Here is a 21224-nt window from a genome sequence, read left to right on the forward strand (position 1 = left end):
ATATATATATATATATATATGTATGTATGTATGTATGTATGTATGTATGTATGTATGTATGTATATATATATATATATATATATATATATATATATATATATATATATATATATAAATATATATATATATATATATATATATATATATATATATATATATTATTTTGTTGACTTGATAGATGGAGATGTTTCTGTATGTCTCCCAAGTGCTTTAGATGTGAGATTTTCTTCATCATTTAGCAGATGCCCTGTCATCAAAACCATTTTACAGTATACCGAATCCACAGATGGTCCAGAACAGCCCGGGGTAAAATACACCAAACTGAGATTTGTTTTAACCTTGAGAGTTTGCAAATGCAAAGGTTTAAATCCTTTGTTACAGAAAAGTATTTTAAGAGTTAAGAGTCTGTGTTGACCCTCTGTCTTTGTCCATTTACAATCACTTAAGCGTGAAATCCTGCTGCCCTCTTCTGGAGGGATATCTTCAACAGGATGAGCAGGACTGTTTTTTTTTTTCTTCTTTTTTTCTCTCTGCATGATCAAAAAACTGATTTACAAACATCTGTTCACATTTCCAGCCCAGCCTGCTCCTAGATATCAATTTGACGTTAATATTAGTCAAGACTTGATCAAAATGCTGTAACATCATTTTAATATTATCCAGTTTGGATGACAATTTCATCCAGCGGTAATTGGGTGAACAGGAAGTTGATCCCATGCTGATATTGGTTTAATGTAGGCTATACGTAGGCCAATATGTTTGATGTTCAGTTTACATCAAATCAACATCATGTCAAGTTTTTGAGGTCAATTTGATTCGCATATTTGATCAATCAATTTGATGTCTTTTCAAGGTCAGTTCACTTCATAATGTGTACATAATTTGTCCCACATCACACGAAAATACATATACACATGTTGAATGGACTAAACTATAGACGTATATTGAGTGGATCCAAGGCATGAGGACCAGAATATCACAGAGAACTCTCTTTTGACTTAGACATGTAGACAACCACTCAGAAAACCATAGAAACTACCTAGGAATGCCCTAGTAACCATTTAGAATAAAAAGGCTAGCAATGCCCTTGCAACTACATCTTGGCTGTAAGTTCTGCATGCATTATTCACTTTAAGAAAATGTAAAAATCTAGTTTATGTTGTTTTTTCAAGGTTTTAAAGACACACACACACACACACACGTTTGGACATCCCATAGGCGTAATGGTTTTTATACTGTACAAACTGTATATTCTATGGCCCTTCACCAACCCTAACCCTCACTGGAAACTTTGTGCATTTTTGCTTTCTCAAAAAAACTAATTCTGTATGGTTTATAAGCGTTTTGAAAAATGGGGACATGGGTTATGTCCTCATAAGTCACCCTCTCCTTGTAATACCTGTGTCATACCCATGTCATTATACAGAGTTGTGTCCTGATATGTCACAAAAACTTTATTATTATTGGACTTTAGTTTAAGAACGCCACAGTCTAGACATTTTAATTAATTTTTTTTTTTATTTATTTGTTTGTTTTAGATTTATTTTCATTTTTGTATCTACTTATACCGAAACAGACTAGTGAGTTTCTATTAAAAAAATAAATAATCATAAATAAAAAAATCTGGTCTGAAGTCAAAGTGTGATTGTTTCAGTAAAACACATTTACTGAATCCATTCATATTCCATTATTACACACATAAGTGTGTGCAAACAAACAGTGATATGATGCACTGTGATGAATGTTTTTTTTTTTTTTTTTTATTAATAATGCTTTTTGGTAATGCTTTTGTTGTTGTTGTTGTTGTTATCGCTATGTTTAGCTCGATGTCAAAGAAGAATAGGCCTACAGAAACACAATTACGGGGAAGGGGTTATTTTAGGGGTTTGTTTTGGGGTGCTGAATGTACCATTTCCTGAGAGTTAACACCAACAGCACCCGGGGGTCGAATAAAAACACTTTAAAAAGCGCTGACCTGTTTCATCAGCCTGTTTGCTCATAAAGCCAAGGTGTTAAGCACCGTTTTTATAGAGGGACGGGCCGATTTAGTTGGAAAGTGGCTTTCGGGAGGACTGCTTCATAATTAATGAAGCATATACACAACGCTTGAACCGGAAGCGACGAGACCATGTTAACAGAACACAGAAGACTGTTGTGCACAGTGATCTATATGTAACTATGTTATATATTATAGATATCAGTGGTTGTGCATAAACCCACGGCGGGACAAACCGGTTCCGTGTCCGTCAAAGGGTGTAGTGTCAGCCTGCGACCACTGGGTGGCGGTGATGTCACATCAATGAGACTGTTCTAACTTTTTCACTAATGTAGCCTAATAAAGGTAGGCAATTTGAATGATTACTTTTGAACAGATTGGCTTCTTTCTCTCTTTGTTAAACACAAGCAATGGAAAGGAGCAATGTACTTTGATCTCGTTCTCCTCCGTTCAGTGCGGAGGTTAACACTGTGTTTAGTATGTTGAAGCTCTGTAGTGTGTGTGTGTGTGTGTGTGTGTGTATGTGTGTGTGTGTCGTTGTGGCCTTGGTTGGGTTTTAATCAGCGATCTGAACTCAGGGACAGCAGCCAGTACCCTGCAGGTGTGGCATTGCTAAAATTGAATGTGGACGGATGAGTTAAATACAATCACATAGGCCTACGACAAGAGCTCTTCACACAAGGATGAGGAGCTCTGAGCTCATACAGCGTAGCCATAGTGGCATCTGGCACCAGTGCATTCGCTCTTAGTAGTGGAGAATAATTATGCACACAAATGTGTTTATTTAAACTATAATAGGCTAGAGTAAAACTTTTTTTGTGTTTGTTTTGTATTTCGATATTTTAAAAGGTGATGGCAAAGCTGAATTTTCAACAACCAAAACTACAGTTTTCAGTCTTGCATGATCCTTCAGAAATCATTTATATTATATATTTGAAAACAACACATCACAATATTACCATTGTTACTGTACTTCTGATCAAATAAATGTAGCCTTGGTGTGGAATATTTTGAGTGAAACAGGAAAATCAGTGAGAAAATGAACATAGGGTGAGACTTGTTAGTATCCCTCTGCTTGTGTCGCAGCGTGTGGCCCAGTGATTGTGCGGTAAATCATCAGTCATCAGTCCGGCATGAAAAACTCCAAGTGCACTCTTAAAAAAACATTCTTCACACTAAGAAAAAAAATGCTTCTTTTAAGGAACCAAAAATGACTCTTAAATTAGAAGGTGTTTATGTTCTTCTTTCTCTGTACAAAGGTACTATCTTTACAACAATACAGTGATGTTTTTAAAAAAGTAAGACTTCAGTCAGTGTATATGCCAGTTCAGTTGCTGGTAGTATTAGGGGGAGGAGCTTTCTCAGTCTAGAGAGAATTTGATTGGACAAACATCAGCGCAGTGCAGGATGAATCAGCATTTTAACATTTTTGGTCAGTTTGCTCCGTGAAATGTGAGATTGTAAATTGTGTATGATAAAAGAGAATTGTCAACATTTAGGAGTATAGCACAGAGATCTTCCAACCTTTTGAAACCAAGGACCTCCAAATATGATCTCTTTCAAAGGACCCTTTTTCATAAAAATATATAACGAATGTATTCTGTGTGTGAAAAACAGCAAGTGTGATATTATATCATATTGTTTTGGAAGTCCATTTCCACCATGAAAAAAGGGAAATACTATATATTTTTTTCTGAATTATAAGCTATAAACTCGTAATAATAATAAAACTTTTTTTTTTTTCTTTGGTGGTAGCAAGTTTTCATATATAATTGACATGTTGTTGGCAACATTTAATTCTATATTAAATATGTATGTAAATTAAATATGCATGTGCATATGTAAATTTTAATTAATAATAAAGTGTTAATGATTGCATAAATCTACAGTTTCTACATAAGTTTTTGCAGATCCCCTACTGTCTCTTTTGCAGCCATATGTTTGGATTGGTAATCTTATTATGGAAAACCCACCTACCTTCTGTTTAGTTATAGGCCCCATTTACAATGCATGTTCAAGTGGCCCAATTTTGATGTTTTCCTCCATTGTGGCACAGTTTGGATATGTCCTATAAATGTGTAAGCAGGAAAAAAAAGCACATGGATTCTGATATTCTCAGATCGGTTTCAGGCCTCATTCATATGTGAAAAGAAGTAAGGGTACTGTGTGGCCATTATGTCATGTTATGTTTTCTTTCAAGCCAAGCTGAAAGCACAGTATATAGTTCGCCTCTTTAGTGTATGTTTTTATGTGCACATGCACTTTTCTGACTGCTCTTAGACCCTGGGGATGTACGATCGACTCGCAAGTCGACTACACAATCGCTCAACATATTAAACGATTACACTGGCATCCCTCACAGTCTCATATTCGTTCACGTCAAATTAAATATTCTGTCTGCTCTGTCGACAGTGTGCAGAAGTCTGGCTTGAAATATATATAACATGCTTTCTCAACATTCCTCATGTGTTGTTTTCCCATATCCCCCTTTGTACATTAGTGCCCTTTCTTCCAATTTCCCATCAGCCCGCACTGGGAGTCGACGTGCAGGCTCTGCCTTCCAGCTACATTCGGTGAGAATTCGCTCCTTGGTCTCTGTTTGCTTCTGCCTGTCCGATGCTCTGAGGTGTAAAATAATAACAGATATGTGCCGTCTAAGGTTGAAAACATCCACGTTGATATCGAGCGGAGGAAAATCAATATGTGTCGAGCACGACTATCTCAACCCGAGACCCCGGACTGACTTTTGAAGGTGTTGTGGGTGCAAGGCAGAGGATGAATATCAGTCAGCTATTGGTCATCATGGAGACTCAAGGGCCAGGTGGCAGGTGCCCTGAGGTCATCAAGCAGCCAATCAGGGCTTAATGATGTGTGAATGAGTCTGAAGAGTCATCACTCTATTAGCAGGGAGGAAGGTCTGGATCTGCTGCATCAACATGTGGAAAACAGCAGTGAACTGTGGAAATGAATGTTTTAACCAAGTGTAGACATCTGTAAGTCTGGCTTTATGAATACACCGTGGCATCAGTATAGCAGGGGATTCGTCTGTCAGACATGTTGAAATGCCAGCTGTTATGAATGTCCTGTGGCGACTGAGTAGAACGTATCGCACATGAAGACATACAATGCCAACTGGCAGCCTAGGTAGAAATGGTTTTAAAATGAGCACAAGATTGTTTGAATGAACATTTATCTTTTTACGTTAACCACAATTTGCAGTCATGAAGTAAATACAGTAAGTGGCATATTACCACAACAATAAATTGATCATGCTAAAACTTGTAACTTTATAGGTATATGCATATAAATATGTTAGCACTTTTCTCTAAAAGAAATGTACATATTTGACACATGCACCTTAATCTGACATATTGTAGTACACTGATAAAATTCACAACTGTCCTATTCTGTTAAAATTGCTGTCAGTAAGACACATTGTCTAGAAAATAATATATTATTGTCCATTATGCTTAAAACGCTTCATGCAAAAACATTTTGTTTACTTTGTTGTTGCTTCACTTGATTTCAAGAAGATGAATGGAATTTAGTTATATTTATTGATAATTAATTCTGTTAATTTTTAGAACTGTTGTTTTTTATGAAAGGAAAAGGGATGAACAAAGAAAGATTTAAAAATCTCCAATAATTCCTCTGGTTAATTGTGAGAGCACTAAAAGTTCATATCTACATGTATTAGTGCTTAATGGAAAGTTTGGTAACGAAATATAATCTCATTATAGTAAGTATTTTTTTGCCCAGTGTCAAAGTTTTAATATCGTCAAGTTTTTGACCTTTCTTTTTGGCACTGTGTACTTTGAAACTTTCTTATTCACTGGAAACATCAATGCAGTCTATCAATAGACAAACCAAAGAAGTCATTAGTCCCAAATGATGTAACATTTTGCCAGTGTTCTGAAGAGGAGCTATAATAACTCCTTCTTGTGCTCTTCTTTAGAAACTCTTAAGATTCTGAATGAAGAGGACGATAATGGCGATACCAGCAAGGACAGGTAAATGAATAATGTTAAATGTGTAGGGCAATGGCAGACAGGTTGCGATCTATTCTTTTTATGCTGTCTTTAAACACCTGTACAGCTATCCGACGGACACAAATGAAGGTCCTCTCGACAAGAAACAGTAAATGACACTGTAAATAAGATTAATTGTCCTTGTGTCTCAGCTGTCAGCAATAGAAAGTAGTTTACAGAAGGTGAAAAAAGACTGATAAGCAATTATGAATGCAAAACACAATCACATACAGTAGCAGTCTTTAAAAATCCAGTCCTTTCATTACTGATCAGAAGCGAACAGAGACACCACATATATTTATCTGTATGTGTAGCGGCATTTCTTTCTATACGCTCTTTAATTCATTCAAACTTCACTGACCTTCCACCTTTTCTCTGATCTCTCAGACCAGAGCTGCTCAGGGCTCTTTCAGAGCTGTAATGTATGTGTGTGTTTCTGCAAGCAGTCTGTTGAAGCGCGACCAACTAAACCGGTTGAGTTAATTATGTTATGAGTTCTCCGCAGAAAGATCTATGGCTGGCAGCACAACGTGCTACTTCTTTTCTCTCCAGTATGGTAGGAATTTGAAATGAAATGAAATGTGAAGGATGTTATCTGTGACAAAATGATTGACAGGCCAGTTTACAGTGACTGGGTGCGTGTAACTATGAAACAGAGCAGTTCATTAAAGACACAATTGTATGATGTGATAGTATGTCCCAAAGCTTGCCTAGCTTGCCAAATCAAAATTTTCTTCACCCAAAGAGTACATACTTTAGGGGCTTAGTACAGGCACATTGAGATCCAGCATCAGTTAATTCTAGTGAATTGTTTCTTCTCAAATGGCCCTCTGGATTGTATGAAAGAACAGATTTGCTGATCTGAGTCAGTTTATGACATTTCTGTAGAATATTTACCCTAAATGCAGCTGTTCAACATAAGCTTTAGACCTGTATTCTAGTGTTCACAGTTCTATTTAGCATGAATTGGTATAAATTAAAAAAAAAAAAAATAGTCATATATAAATTATATTTACATGATATTGTCCTCTTAAGAAGCTTCAAAATAGCTTTTTCTTTGAAGCTTATAGTTAACCATTTTTTTCAAAGAGTAATTCTGAAGACTTTAATTGATCTTGTAGCTTTGCAATCTACACTATCAAACTTCCACAACATTGGTATGCAGTTACAAAACAAAACCTAATTTATGTCAGCTGGAATTGTTGCCTAATCGCGAGGAGCTGACAGAAAAATATGTCTTGGCTCATTAGGATTCTAAGCTCAAAGAGAATATTTTGGTATTATGGAAAGGGCCCCATCTCATTATGCATTTTTATATGACGTTATTAGCCCTGGACTGATTTGTCCCCTTGCTGCCCCACTGTGAGCTCTAATCACCCTCAGTCTCTAAACCCAGCGCCTGGCTGTCCGAATGCCAACCCTGCTCTCCAGCTCCGAAGGGAGCACTTACTCAGCTATAATTATGGTAAGAGTCCCACAGCATTGCTCTCTTCCATGCTCTCTAGCAGAGGCCTCAGGGCACAGCAAAGTCAGATTGTTCGGAAACAGCAAGGAGATGCAGAATTCCCGCCTGGCTCGCCAGCCGGAGGCTAACTAGCTCTGACAGTGGTGGGGTCATCTCTGAGGCCTGGCCATCAGCTGATGCCACACCTAATGCAACCTGAACACCTTGGGAATGGGAGAGCAGACGGCAGAAATTCAATCTCTCACTGTCATCAGCATGCATGAACAAGTGTGGGAGAGTTTATGCATGAATGTGTGATAGGTAACTGCTGTATAAACATGTGTGAATTTGGCCATGTTATATATGAGCAGACTGTAACAAATCCATCGGACTAGGAGCTAATGCAGAAGTATGGATGGCCCTTGGCATTGAGGAACATGAAGGACATGTGGTTTACAGAGATACTGGCTCTGTCTTCATAACTAGATTTTGAGGGTATTTTCACCCTTGGTTCAGGCATCAGAGAGGAATACACATTAATATATTGATGTAAACTCTAACCCCAGGAAACAAACTGAGAACATCTTTGGAGGTTTATTTTAAAGCCTGCAATGCAGTTCACAAATGGAAAGCACGTAATATTCATTTTATTTTCACATGTGTGTCATACTATATATTTTTGTGTTTTGTCTTGCAGAGGTAATGATGATATGCAGTGCTTATTTTATTTCTGTGGAGATGACAGTAGGAGGATAGTAATCTGCTCATTGACTCTCTAAGGTCTTCCTTTGGTGCAAATGAAGGCTTGCAATGACGCATGAAATTACAACAAAATATAACACTTTTGTATAAATGAATGTAGGCTTAGACGGTTAGTAGATTAAAAATGAATTATGATTGATCTTTAGTACTTAACATGATTAATGTAATGTGATATTTTATTTCAAAATATTGTGTTTTATTAATGAAGTTCTATTAATGCTTTTGGCCTCCAGTGCCAAATTTATTTGATCAAAATACAGTAAAAATTGTAATATCGTGAACTATGATTACAATTTAATAGAACTATTTTCTTTTTAAATATATTGTAAAATGTAATTGATTCCTATGATGGCAAAGCTGAATTTTCAGTAAAGTTTCAGTGTCACTTGACCCTTCAGAAATACTGATACACATTCTAATTTGCACATTTCAAGGAATGTTTACTATCTATGTAGAAAACCGTTTCTGGGCGACTGCTAGGGTGATGCTAATGTGTTCTGTGATTTTTCAGTGACTTAGGTTGCCTTGTATTGCCAGTGGGTGGCCATAAATGAGTCATTTGAATCGTTCATTCAGCTGATTTGTTGTTGTGATGATTCATTCGGGAGCGAAACAACGGACTTTCCCTTAACAAGTGTCTTCGTGAGTGAGTCATTTGAAAAAAAATTGTAGATTAGTAGACATATTTCTGGTAGTCTCATTTTCAGAACACTGAAACTAACCAAGATCAATCTAACTTTTTATTGCTTTTGTCCGCAAGGGCTTGCTGTCAGGGAAGTCAAGGAAACCGGCTATAATTAATCTGCTTTTTGACAAGCTTTGAGCCTTTTTAATTGAGCCAGTGACCCGAAGAGCTACAGTGAATACAAAAAGCACTCAGTAGAGGCTCAATTGTGTTGGGTTATGAATTGGTACAGACACAATCTTACTGACCTTCAGCATTTCTTATACATAAGGTGAATTGTGCAAAGGAATGTTTTCTACCCAGAAACATATGCACTGAGCCTCCCATTCAAGAAAAGCCATTGCATTCAAGAGCACTTTATGTAATATCATCTCATTACAACCAATCTTGTTGAAACAGATTTTTCTAAGCAAGGTTTACAAACACATGCATTTATATTTTCATATGAAGAGCTGAGTCATGAGCTGTACCAGTGACCCATCGTCACTATCTCTCTCACAACCTTTTTTGTCTAAATGACAGTTGCATCACCCAGCATACAGTACATCTGCTGTAAACTGTATCTGTATTACTGCTGGAGCTGACATCAGCAGCGTTTGTAATCATTACACGAGGCATTTGCTTTGCAGATGGAGTTGGCTCAGAGATGTGTAATGCACTTATAGGAAGGGGAGGCAAGATTAGCCCACCTCTTCCACAACATCTTTGATTTCGGCATGGCAACATGCGTGATGGTGCGTTCAACATGTATAATCACATGTCTAAGAGGAAATTGCATGCATGCAGATGATTTTTATGTGGCAGTTGTTGCATTATGTATTAGCAAGTAAATCCAGGGTGTAACAATACTTCACGGATGAAAAATATGGAACTGATCCTTCTAGAGTGGATTTACATAAACTGAAGTTCTACATTTGCATTTTTTCATGAAAAAATTGATTTTTTGAAGTGATGCTTGCCAACAGATGATTTTCAGTGATACTTTATGTAGGTTACATCATAGGGGGTGAAAAGTGACTGTGTTTATAAGTGAGTCATTTGCTTGATTCATTCAACCGATTCATTCAAAATCGAAAAAAACAACTTCTCAGTAAGTGAGTCATTTAATTGATACATTTAAAAGATTTGTTAAAAATCTGCTTTTTTTATTTATTTATTTTTTTTCTCTCAGGAACAAATAAACTGTTTTAATGTGTGAGTCATTTAATTGATTCATTCAACCACTTTGTTCAAAAGCAGGAGCAAACCCTGATGAGTGAGCCATTCGAATGTCTCACTCAACAGATTTGTTCAAAACACTGAATCATTCAGGAATGAAACCGCGCACTAGGAGATACACAGCCGTCAGTTCTGTTTTGGTTTTACTTGAGCTTATTGTAAAACTGTAACTGCAATATTGCTAAACATTGCCTCTTTTTTTAAACTAAAAGCAATACGGCACTCACATTTGGTATGTTTTTTGAGATGCAGCTTGTTGTTATTACCTGCGGCACTAGGGAACAACAGCATTTTTGCTATGAATGAGAAAATAAATGACAACTGCCTTACAGTTTAGAGAACCAGTCAGAAAATTTACGTTTACAGTGCTGTGTTGAACAGTGCATTTTGACTGCTGGAATAGAGGTAAAACAGCCAATCACTTGTTTGTTTACTCTTGAATATGCATGCGCATTAACTCGATCAACATGTGATCCCACTGTTGTCAGAATTTATTCCTGATTTGAAATATGTTTATCTGAATATAATGTTAATGAACTGATATGGAGATTTTCATAATACCGAAGCTGGGTGACTGGATACTAGGCAACTGACAGGAATGAAAACGAGGCTCTGGGAGATAGAAGAAAGTGCCAGCTTTTTTTTTATTATTATTTTTACTTTCATGTCTGTGTGCTTAAATGAATCTGAACAATAGTACTAGTGATGCTTTCTCTTGCAGTCACAATGGATCTCAATGATAGGCCCCAGATAAAAGCTTTACTCAGTTTCAGAAAGCATGGAGGTTTCCTGTATTTCAGAGCTGCCAGGAATGAGAGTTTTATGAAGTCTCCATAGCTCCAGGAAGGAGAGAAGCCAACAAACCTAAATGACTCTACCCATCTGTCATACACCTCAGTGATTTGAGAGACAATGGCTCCAAAGCAACCACAGCCATTTCCAACCCTGTGTCAGGTTTCAAGCACACCTGCAGCAAGTTATAATATTGCGTTTCACGCTAATCACATTTGGCATCTTTTCCCAAGCACTTTGTTCTGTGTCTGAGCAACTAGCCTCTCTCATCACTGGATGTGTAAGAGAGACATTGCAGCTAGTTTTGACGTTTTGTGGTCATTGTACCTTCTGCGAGTTTGAGCAGAAGGTATTGAGTAAGTCTAATGGGTGCTAACAAACACTCAAGTGTATTACTGCAGTAAAACTATACACATTTGCTGCTTGGAAATGCTCCTAGAGATATCTTAGTGCTTTAGAAAGTGCTTTTAATAGAGGAGCGGCAGTAAGTATGGACCAAAATCATATTAAGGCATCAATGATCTAACTCTTGAATGCTTTTTACACCCATTTCATCACTATAAACCACATGAGGACATACACAAACTTATCTGATATATCTTTATGGGAAGGCTGTATATGTAATGCATTATACAGTTATGCATAATCATTGTGTGGATGAAGGATGAATGCTGCTAACTAAAGGGATAGTTCACCTCAAAATTAAAAATTGTCAAAAATGTATTCACCCTAAGGCCGTCCAAGATGTAGATGATGTTGTTTCTTCAACTGAACAGATTTGGTTTCACATCACTTGCTCACCAATGGATCCTCTGCAGTGAATGGGTGCCATCAGAGAGAGAGTCCTAACAGCTGATAAAAACATCACAATAATTCACAACACGACAATCCATAAGTTAGTGTCTTGTGATATGAAAAGCTGCGTGTTTAAGAAACAAATCCATCAAGACAAACAAGTACACAATCCATAATAATGCTCCTTCCAATTAAAAAGCCCATTCCCTGTTGTCCTCTCACATCAAATCCACAAACACTTTCACTTTTTTTTTTTTTTTTTGCTTGTAAACGGTGCTTGATCTGTGTATATTTCCTGATTCAGGCTAGATTACCTTTTCACATAAGAATATAGCAATATTATAAGTAGCGAACTAATATTTTACCCTTGGTTTGAAGTTAAAAACAAAACTTTTCACTTCATAAGCATTAACTGATGGACTGGAGTCATATGAATAAGTTGTGGATTATTGTGATGTCTTTATTATTGTAGCTGTACTCTTATTCTGACGGCACCCATTCACTGCAGAGGATCCACTGGTGAGCAAGTGATGTAATGATAAACTGCTCCAAATCTGTTCCAATGAAGAAACCAACTCAGCGACATCTTGACCTGAGGGTGGGTAAATTTCAGCAAATTTTCCTTTTTGGTTGAACTATTCCTTAAATAGTTTCCAAGTAGTTTTGTAACTACTTTTAAATTATAATTTGGGGAGATATCAAAGTAGCTTCCTTAGCAATGTATGTAATGCTTTATAATTATTGTATATGCCATATTTTTTCATAAATTATTGTGTTGTTGTTGTTGCTAATAATATCGTTTGAATATTAATAGAGGAAATGGGAGCTGGTTGAAATGAGTGGCGTTTATGTGCCAGCCTCTTTGATTGACAGAGGAATGTTTACATGAGGCGTTTTTCTTTGATCTTCAGCCTCTTAAAGATGTTTTCCATTCCTCTGCTTAGTGAAGCGTGAGCAGCACATTTTCTGCCAATGAATGCAAAGCGTGTATTTGTGTAATCAAGTCTGTCAAGTATCTCTGCATCCTTCTCAGCCTGAATCACACGAAAACAACATCACTAAAATCAGGCACTAATCAAGGCCTCAGAAACCAGATGAGATAATCCTGCAGTGAGAGGCTGTCTTGAATCACCCTGTTCCAGAATATCAAATCATCAAACGAGCGGTTTTAAGCCATTATTATGCTGTCGTTTGGATTCATCGGACCTTATCTGTTTCAGTGTTGTTTTGCTGTGCATTTCTCATGATATCTGGACATTTTACGTTTCCCATGACAGTCAATTAAAATGTAGCATTTTCAACTCCGTTCAATTAAATTCAAATGTATTTGTATTGTGCTTTTCACAATACACATTGTTTCAAGGCATCTTTACAGAAAAATGCTAATCAGAACACTGTACAATTTCTTTTGGGATTCTTTCAGCTATAGGACTGACAGGAATAAGCTCAGGTAGACGGGGAAAATAAGTGTAGATAATCTTCCCTTGCCTGTGAGCGCGTGGCCTTTGCCCAGCTCCACATGCACTCAGTAATGCACCAATACCTTGTCAGCCCTTACAAACCATCACTCTTTCAATCACAACTCTGTCTCAAATCACATTCCCTCACCCAAAAACACACAGCGAGGACAAACGCAGCGGCTCCTGCACTCGGCGGTGTGCCCAGACTTTAGATGACGCTCTAGATTACCAGAGCTGCAGATCTTCCCGAGTCTGGGGAGGTGATGTCTGACGATGCGACCTGTCACGGTACTTCTTTTTTCATCACATCCCTCCAGGCTCCAGATCGATGGCTGCGCTAAGTCACTGTGGCAATTGCCGGGTGGATATTGATCATTTATTATTTCATCTAAGCCTCATGCAGAGGACAGATGGGGAGAGTGTTTGTGGGATGAGACACCACAGAGGGCCCGATATTGCTTCCAGTTACAGTAAACACACAGCTAATGGACTTTATCACCATTAATAGTGCTCAGACCAGACATGATTTTAGTAATGAGTGTGTCTTCAGCTCTAATCAGGGATAGCAAATGGTTAGTCTGTTTAATGGTCATCAGGACCGATGTGGAACTTATTTCATGGACACTCAATGAATAAATAAATGCATAGACATTGGATATTGATTGAACTGTTAGTTGTGTATTATCTTAAAGCTTCCAACGAGAAAACAGTCTATTAATGTACAAAACAATTGGCAACCAGATGAACACTGCAACAGTATTACATATTACCATATTCTAGGGCTTGTATAACTAATCCTTTCTACTAGTTGCCTAGAAAATGACTCGATTAGTCAGAAAGTCAGTGTTTGTTTGTCTATAGAAAAACATAAAATCATACTAATAATGATAAAAGACACAAACTTCTCCATCCATGGCTATTTAATACTGATTCAACAGGTTGACTAGTCATCCAGTCATAGCAAACCCATAAATATTAGTAATAGAATATTGTTGTACTGTACATGAAGTGTACACTGCACTAGTAACTACACTAAACTATACTACACTAGTGTGCTCTGAATGGCATGTAAAGTTTTCAAACGTCTTTTCTTTTGTTTTTATGTGTTGTTAAAGGACAGATTTACCTAAAATAGATGATACCACCATAATAAGCAAAGCATGTTCTTGTGGAGACAGAGAGAGAATTAATTCATCCTTAGGGGGGTTTCATTAAAGTGCTACTGTATACTTTAATCTTTTGTGAAATACAGCACATTGATTAGTGCACAAGGTCTTGTAAGGAAAAACTGATGAGCCGAGACTAATGATCTTACATGATCATTGACTTCATCACTGTAACTTTTGACTACGTTAATCTTGTCCCGTTTCCTGCCGTTTCACTGTGTGAGGCTGGTTGTTGGAGTGACTGTCAGGCCTGTGTTTTTGTTCCAGTGCTCCTGTAGGGACGTGCGTGTTCAGTACGTCACCCTGTCTCCCCGAGGGCCCAGAGAGATGGCGCATATGGCCGTCCTGCTCTCCCCGCTGTCAGACTGGAGCAGCACTCCCTCTCATCACCTTGCTCATCTCACCATCCTCTCTCTGCTCTGATGCCTCAGACCATCAAACATTCATACTGTACTTTGAGAAGCAATCTATTGACCGTTTCTTGTCAAACTTACCTATCTTGCGAAACAACAGGAAACTCATAGCCATACATTTGTTGTTGTAGTTGTTTTAGTTTTGTTCTTTTTGCTAAGCCAGAATCCAAACACCATTACTGTATATTATTCAACATATATTACCATTTATTTTCTGTAAGGTTTTGGGTTGTACTTAATTATTATTACTTATTTGTCTACTATTATATATATATATATATATATATATATATATATATATATATATATATATATATATATATATATATATATATATATATATATATATATATATATATATATATATAATATGGGTTATATATATAGACAGGGGGCCTGTACCATGATGGTAGCTGAACAAATTCAGAGTTACAGGATCAGTTTTGAGTTGACAAAACCAAACCTCTCCAATCCGGCTTTGTTGGTCATGATGCTGTTCATCAACTTTCTTTGTCAGTTCAGGCTTTGATACTGAGTTTGTGGAGCGCGTGCACATGAATGTGTGACATCACTGGCGAACAGCCAATCACGAGCCTTGCAACAAAAAGCAAGTTTGATTTACTTCTCGTGAGAGACCCAGCGAGATTCAAAAATAAAGGTTAAAGGTTTTGCTAAAGGTTAAGAGATTGAAGAATATGACAAATTTAAATGGCATATGAAAAATGAAGAAGGACTAATAAAATAAATGATCTTGCTCCAGTTTAGTCACAAGTGGAACTTGTTAACTTAGTTTATACATTTGAAAAATTATATCGACAGGGACTATTTTTAAAATAGTGCAATATTTTGATACTACAGCTTATTTATATTACATTATCTGTATACATTAATATTTATTTAAAATAATTTATAATAACTGTTAAACTAAAATTGCTTGTGTGTAAGAGATAAATAATAATATGAATCATAATAATTATATAAATCATAAAATGACTCAGTTATCATTAAAGCCAGACTTCTATATATATATATATATATTATATATTATATATATATATATATATATTATTTTTTTTTTATTATTATTTTTTTTTTAAGCATAAGGGACCTTTAATTTGGAGCAAGATAAACCGGAGTGACTTTGTGTCAGACATGTGTCACTTCTCTCACATCTGATTGGTTCACCTTCAGTTTGAGATCTTGAATCCAGAACATAACCTCCCCCGGAGCAGGTTAGCCGTGCAGCGTAAGATACCATGGCAACGAACACCGATTAAAGCCGAGCTACTTTCATAGTACCTAAAACCCAGGGTTGGCGGAAACTAAGCTGAAACATAGCTGGCTAGCCACCTAATCCAGCTTCATGGTACAGGCCCAGGGTTTTGCACTATCACTTTGTTTTATGTTTTTGTTTCTTGTGTATTGTGTCAGCACTTGGCCTTGTTGATTATTTTCTCGGCCATGTGCTCCTTTAGCCCCTCCTCCTTGTTTCCTCTTTAGCACACCCTCTTGTTAGCCTAGTTGGTCTAATTGTGCTCACCTGTCCCTCATGTATTATCCTCCCTATTTATAGTGCACCTTTCCGTTGTCATTCTCACCCCCTCTGTCTGTGGCTGAATATGTCTGGTTGTTCTTTTGCCCTTGTTTTGTCTAGTCCTTGTGATTCTATGTTCTTGTCTTGCTCCTTGTTTTAGTAATTTGTTTGTTCTTGCCCTTCGCTTTCATTTGTAATATTTATTTAGTTTTCGAGTCTTGGTTCTTGGTTTTGTTTGATCATTCTGTTATGTTGGTTAAATTGGTAATTTCTTATTGGTATTATACTTTTTTATTAGTTCATTGGTTTATATTTATTTGTTTTGGCTTTAACTTGTGTTTTTGTGGAGCTTTGTCTTAGTCTTGTGTTTGCGTTCCTGACCCCATGTGTCCTGCCCTGGTTCTACCAGCTTGTCATCTGGTCTGTCTCCAGAGTCAGTGGTCAACAAGTTTCTGAGCTCTGCTCTATGGTGGCTTGTGTGGCTTTCTCTATCAGCCTGGTCTTGCTGCGCCCTCTGTTGCCCAAGTATTCTGCCAGTTGTTTCCTGAAGCCTTCCCAGTGGCCTTCCCTAGCTGTTCTTTTTGTGTTCCTGTTGTGGTATCTGTTATGCTCTTCACTACCTCTTGTATCAGTCTTTCTTGTCAATTAAACTTTGTTATTACACTGCAGTTGGGTCCTCCTTCCCAGATCCCTGACATAAATAAATATTATTATTTGCACACACATTATAAGTAATTCAAATGAATGAAATTATTAATATTGTGATTAATAATATAAATAATTGATGATGATTATTATTTTATTTTTTTGTGATAGTGGATAGGTTTTTATAAGACAGGTTTATTTATTCATCCGGAGCCTGATGAAAATTTGGATGGACTAAGAAGCACAAAAAGTTGCTTACATGCACTTTTGCTCTTACCTTTTATTTTTGCACTGATGATATCTTTAGAATACAGGAGTTTCATTCCAAGCATCCTGACCCCTGCAAAAGACCTGAATGTTTTCCCAGGCGGTTTGACGGATTCCATTTCCCAGGTTCCTTTGTAAACTCTCAAATGTTACTCTTTGTATTTTGTTTCTTTTGTGTAAATTTAACAGAATTGTTCTTCACCATCCTCTTTTTAGAGCATCTCTTTCTCTCTCTCTTCATGGCTGGGGGGTTTGTCTCTTACTGTGTAAATATTTATCTGTGGGATCTGGAGCTTTTGATGCCCCTCCCTCCCTCTCTTTTCTCCCTCCTGCAGTGGAGCCTCGTGTCTGAAACTGTGCATATGAATTCTTCCTCCTCCAGCACTGCTGTATCTGTCTCTATTTTATGCCCACCACTCAGAGGGATGTACCCACCCTGTTCTTTCGTCTTCTTCTTCTGCTTCCTCTTCCTTTTTTCTTCTTGTCCCTACAGAAAATGGGCAAACTGCAGGCCCTGTCGAATTCCAAGCACATCAGTGGGGCCTTTGGGATGTTGGGCTACCCTCCACTACCTTCCTACCTCCATATTTTCATCTAGAAGTGATCCATTGGGGATGCGTCTTCTCTCTTTCTGGCTCAGTGCTGTAATATTGTTGGAAACACCTCACCAACTGCAGGGACTTGTCATTTGCTGTAGGGGGGCACATATCCTGGGGTGCGTAATCGGTTCGGTAGTGCTGCACGCATCCTCTTTTAGCATGCGTGCACATTGGTTGTGTATGTGTGTAGCTGCTATTTATGGTGGGGGTGTCTGTTGGGGCAGGCAATAGTTGTTGATTGACTAGTGCGGTAATTTGAGGAGTATTTGTAGGGCAGGAGAATTGCTCTTTTCTTGAGAGAGAGTGAGGGAGAGAGAGAGAGAGAGGGAGAGAGAGAGAGAGAGAGAGATGAAACAGGAAAGAGCAGCAGACGAATGGGGCAGAGAAAAAGAGCAATGTAGAATGTGAAACGACATTACATGAAGTGTATGAATTTGTTACATACTTCCTCCTTCACAGATGCACAGATATTAGTTGACAGAAATAAATGGGGCAATGCAATGAATGTTAAAATACACACTGTTTTGACAGTTTAGCCAGAAGGCCAGAATACCCTGTAATTTTCACATGAGATGTGCAGGGATACAAGAAAAGGACTTTTAAAACATTAAAATGGATAATTATAAATGTATCCATTAAATAGACTTTATTATTAACAATTATTGTTCAATTATTGTTAAGCTAACAACAATAAATGATTATTATTACCCATGATCAGTTATTGAGTAATTAATAATTAGAGAAACATTAATGGTTGTTAATCATTGTAATGATATTTGATATTATTTTGAAATTATAAAATATAGTGTTAATATCAGAAACTCTGGTTTAATTAGATGTTGATATTGTTCATTTTATAATTTATTTTTAATGAACTTTTTTTTTATTCTCCATGCTTTGAAATTGTTTTAAATGACCTATTGTGGCATTTTAAATATGTTATTTTTGACGCATTTCAGGTTGTGCTTCTCAGAGAAAATTATTTATTAATTTTTTGCACCAATAACCTGCCTTGTCACATTTTAAAACTCAACTTAACTAGCACCTAGTGAAAACCTGGAGCATGAATAAGCACAAAATATATTTACCAACAACTTTGCTATTACAAGTTGCAATGCTGCTGATAGAGCATAACTCAGATTAAACCTGGAGCATTTCTTCAGATGAGACTGCTGTGTACTAAATGTGTTTTTATTTGCATTACAGAAATGCTCGTCTCTTTTTATTGGCTTATTGTGTTAGATTAGCAGCTAGCTATCTTTGCTGTCCTCCTTTTCATTTGTGCATGTGATTAAGGCATGCTTTACACAGATGCTGACCTTTAAGTATATGTAAATGGATTCACTTAACAAAGTCAGAGAGAGAACAAGCTTTTAAATTAGTGTCTGTAGACCTTTAATTCTTTCATACATCTGTTAAATCCATCTTCTATCCTCAAACCCTGTTTACAGCAACATTTGTGTGTGTGAGCAAGGTTAAAGGCGAGCTCACACTAGATTATGTGTTCCATTTACCTTTATCCATGTGCATATGAATAAACAAGAAGCAGGAGAAATGTAAGCATATGCATAACAGATTGAAATTGTACAGTTTAACCATTAACTGTATCAGTTTTGATGGACAAATTTTCTAATGACTCAAAATTTTCAACTTAATCAAAACTTTGCTGAAAAACCTTTAATACACAATCTTCTACTTTCTGTTGTCTGAATAATAGTTACTTAGTGTACTCTTAGCACCAGTATACTTTTTTTTTTAGCAAGTGTAGTTGTCTTTTTGCTGTGAAATCTGATTTTTGCTCACAATATTTCAAGATTATCAGTTACTGAACTCAAGGAATTTAAGATTGCTTGTTAATCCATGCATATTATCCAATGCAAATCATTGTAAAATCTGAGTATCAAATATGATACATCTAGCTTTTCATCAATGTATTACGTTTTATTTTATATTTTGCCCACCAAAACAAAAACTACAGCGCTTTCATAAAAATAAGCATTTAAATATCATCTTACTATAAGACATATTATTGTGTGATATTTGTATTGAGAGTGACAACTGCTATTTTTCTGCATTTTATGTAAGTAGTCTGCTATATTGTATAAAGATCTCAATGATTTACATTTTTTGGCCATTTAAATACCAGCAGCTGCATTAAATTGCACATTTTTGCTCAGTTTGGGTCTCTAAATGAGCCCTCTATACAAGCTCCATATATATCAAACTAAATGACGCGTATCAAATATGATACTCTGGAGAAATCACATACGCTTTTTCCCCCCATTTCATGGTGTTTTATATATGTATGTTTAGTCTGTTATTTCATAAGTCAGACTTCACAGGGTTAACATTCCATATAAATTGCTTTTTACTGAAGTACATCATATTTGATTTGAAAATTCAGATTTTATTAGTAATTCTAGTACCTCGCACAACACATTTTATTCTGCAAAGCATTCAAAACCAACCATTCAGAACACCTTAGCAACTACATAGCAATGGAAATATAATATAAATATTCAGATAATGTAAAAAAAATAAAATAACATACACTTATAATCAATCATGTCATGTTACCTGATTTCATTACTGGGTCTAAAATAATTTTAGACATACTTAAACCACCCCTGAAGTTTTAATTCCCAGCGAATCGGTCCTCAAGACCCGAGATCTATTTTTTGTCTCTCTCATTCTCCCTCTTTCTCTTCCACCTCCTTTCTTCTTCTCTTTTCCCTCTCTCTCTGTTCTCCTATGGGCCTCTGCCAACACAAGCACAGGATGCTGTATGCTAATTTCAGATTTAATGATTAATTAGTTGCTGGCCTGTTTTTCTGCAAGGACGGCCACAGATAAAAACCCTTACTTTGTTTTCGGAGTGCGAATGGTGTTTGCACTGGAATTTGGATGTCCCATGAGCATACACAGAACCCTGATGAAGGCGGTGTGACTGTGTGTGTGCTGCAGTTATTATGTAAGCAGCTCAAATGGCCCTGGCATCTTCAAGAGAATGAGCGTGAAGTGCAGTTGTGCTCTTAAAGCCTGTGACATAGTCAAGCACTCTTCAGAGAGCCCACCTCTCTTCCCCATCACATCTACCCTGTTAACTAGCACACATCAAAACAGAAAGCCCATTCAACCACTGCGAAACCAGAATTACACTAACAGAACGTCCCAAATTATGAGATTTGAAAAGGATGAAGGTTAAATTGGTTAGTGGGCTACAGAGGTTCTTTGAATGGTTCACAAAAGCTTTGTGCAAAGAAAAAAAAAAAGTAATTGTGACTTATTATCTCAGATTTCACACTTTCTTACCTCACAAACCTCAGTTTATATCTGACAATTTTTTTTCTTGCATTTCTGAGAAAAATAATTAAACATTGTGAGATATAAACTTCTGTGGGCAATGGTGGGGAAAAAAA

This window comes from Carassius gibelio, chromosome A18 (genome assembly GCF_023724105.1).
Source record: "Carassius gibelio isolate Cgi1373 ecotype wild population from Czech Republic chromosome A18, carGib1.2-hapl.c, whole genome shotgun sequence".
In the NCBI taxonomy this organism is placed as follows: domain Eukaryota; kingdom Metazoa; phylum Chordata; class Actinopteri; order Cypriniformes; family Cyprinidae; genus Carassius; species Carassius gibelio.